At 45.2% G+C, this 2,796-nt stretch overlaps 1 long non-coding RNA gene across 1 annotated transcript; it reads left to right on the forward strand.

Annotated features, from left to right (window-relative positions):
• The first annotated feature begins 1,302 nt into the window (after window positions 1–1,302).
• On the forward strand, window positions 1,303–2,377 carry LOC122457784. The gene is made up of 3 exons (XR_006277459.1): window positions 1,303–1,343; window positions 1,453–1,566; window positions 2,306–2,377. It is a non-coding gene; the product is annotated as an uncharacterized LOC122457784 (long non-coding RNA).
• Window positions 2,378–2,796: the final 419 nt, after the last annotated feature.

Consider the following 2,796-nt stretch of genomic DNA (forward strand, 5'->3'; position numbering starts at 1 on the left):
CTCTGGCCACCTGGCCGCATTGCCCTGCTGCCAAGGGTGGGTCTATTGACTTTGGCCACTAGGCCGCACTGCCATCCCTAGAAGGGCAGCCCGAGTGACTCAGGCTGTTGGGCCGCGGACACTCACCCAAGGGCTGCTGCACTGATCCCGACCATTAGGCGATGCTGCCCTAGGAGCCAGGACTGCTGTGGTGGCTAGGAAGATTAGGCCACTTGGGCCCCTGCAGATCTACTTCAATTCCTCCACAACCTGATACCACCCTGACGGGGTGGACCTATTCTGTGACAGGGTGACTTAATTACAGTCTATAATATCTTACCTGAGGAACTCCTATTATATAGTGGGCTCTTCAGTCTAGCAAAGAAAGGTGTCACTTGATCCAATGGCTAGAAACTGAAGCTAGACACATTCAGACTGGAAATACAGCGTACATTTTTAATGGTGAGATAATTAACCATTGGAACCATTTACCAGGGGCCGAGGCGGATTCTGACCATTTTAAAATCGGGATTGGTATGTTTTTCTAAAAGCTCTGCTCTGGGAATTATTCTGGGCAAGGTCTATGGCCTGTGTTATACCGGAGGTCAGACTAGATGATGGCAAGAATCCTGTCCGGCCTTGGAATCTAGGAATCCCCTGAATCTGCTTCAGTCTCTACATATGGCTCCTTTGTGTGCCCACCATCTGACGTTCGCCCTTTGTTGCAGAGTCTGAGCCAGGTCTTGGAGGTCTCTGGTGAATATAAGATCCCTCTACCTAAAGGGAAGTTTCAAGCCATCTGCAGTGCTCTGCACAACCAGGTGAGGGGTGGTTTTGCGTGGATCCCTTGAGCTTAGGCACAGCAGATCTGAAGCATATTAACAATAAAAATCGATGGAATGATAGTGTAGAGCCTAGGGACCGCCTCATGCCTTACGGATTTCTGCAGGCTCAAGAGTAAGCAGGGAGCGGTCTCATTTTCTTAGCTAATATCCAGCTCAGTTTGTAAAGCAATTTCACCATAAGCCGATTATTGGGGGGAGTCAGAGTTGTATAGTCAAAACTGTGGCTGTGTCTTGATTAGGTCAGCTCTGCTGCTCAAAACACTTTAGCTTCTCTTATCTAATGTATTGGTCATTGTGTTTGCTTTTTGCTCTGCATGCAGTACCATCTCCCTGGGGTTCAGACCTCTATTTGGACAAGTAGAAAGTGGAAGCTTAGAAATTAATTGAATATTTTTCTCTTCAATTGCTTCTGATTAGTTTTTCTTTGACCGTTTCCCTTCTTCCCACAGATCTGTTCTCCAGCTAAGCAGCTCAGCGTAGAAAACCACAAAGAGCTGTTCCATTGTGTACTTCTGCTAGGTAAGGGAAAGAGACTCTGAGTTACACAGTGGTTTCCTTGTAACTTCCTTACCTTTGTGAGGTATGGTAATTTCTGCAGACAGTGAGGACGTGATTTCTTCCCTTGCAGCCCGTTCTTCTCCGGATGAACTGCTAGCATTTCTACACGAGCAGCTGGAGATTGAGCATGAGGCTGTTCGTGTGGCGTCTTTAGATCTTCTGAGAGCTATTGTTGGTGCTGACTGTAAGTTACACAGGAACAACTGTGCCAGCTGCCCTCTTGGCCGACATGCTGAGGGTTGTGTTGAGGACATCTAGAGCTAAAAGCTTGAGCTACTATAGATTGAGCTAAAGAACCAAGGCTTTGTAGGCACGGCAGGGATGTAACAGACTCCTCGCCTCTGCAACTGGGGCACGGAGGCTCTAGAACACACAGTCACCTGTGGTTTGGAGATCCACTAAGGGACCAAATGCTGCCCTAAGTTACCCCCATATGGCCACACAGAAATCAACAGGTTCAACTAAGTGCTGAATGTAGCCCAAGATATTTGTCAAGGTCTTTTTCAACTTCAAATACAGAAGTTAACTTGGGCCTCATGGATGTTAACAATAATCAGATAAAAATAAAATAGTACTCCTGACTCGAGAATCGTAAGTATTATACACTAGAGATTAGATTCTGAGTTCTGTTATACTGGTGTAAACACAGATTAACTTCAGTCACCTCAGTCTATCAAACTCTTTTATAATATTTCCATCATGGTAGTAGGGTGGCACTATTTAGAGAAATGGAATTACTTTAGATTTACACTGGTGCAACTGAGACCAGAATCTGGTCCTATGTTTTCCCCACTGATTCTGTAGAGGAGAGAAGCTTGGTACTATTCTTAACTAGGGCCCTTTGAAATCCAGGATTAATTCCAATGTGGAAAGTGAGTGTGTGTGGAACAAAGAAGTACTGTACACCTCTCCTTATCTTTCAGTGCCTGAGACAAGAGTTAAAAAGCTTCTGATTGTGACGGCAGTGAAATCCACTCTCAGTGATCAGAATGCTATGGTAAGATTGTGTGTGGAACAGTGAAATATTTTATTTTTTTCAATGTTATGGGATGAATGGATATGTGGGTGGAGCTTTCATTCACATCCAGATGAGAGACTGCAGAATAGAGAAGGCATGTCATTCTCCTGCCTGTGTTAAATGTATCCATGTTTCTAATCCAAGGAGACCAAATCAAAAGCAGAAGGACTCTCCTATCCTATCTCCTATTTCAGGCAGAAGGGATAACAAGAACTCCTGTGTGTAATCTCTACCCTTGCAGGTGAGGAAGGCAGTTCTTCATTTCATCAGGACGCTGCTCAGTTCAGGAAGTGTGGAGAATTGTGCAGCTTGGGATATGGTAGCATATGTTTTCAGCGAGTTCAGTGTGTCCACCAGCAAACTGGTAAGGAGACTTCTTAACACTTAGGACTCGGT

This window comes from Dermochelys coriacea, assembly GCF_009764565.3.
Source record: "Dermochelys coriacea isolate rDerCor1 chromosome 12 unlocalized genomic scaffold, rDerCor1.pri.v4 SUPER_12_unloc_3, whole genome shotgun sequence".
NCBI classification, from domain to species: domain Eukaryota; kingdom Metazoa; phylum Chordata; order Testudines; family Dermochelyidae; genus Dermochelys; species Dermochelys coriacea.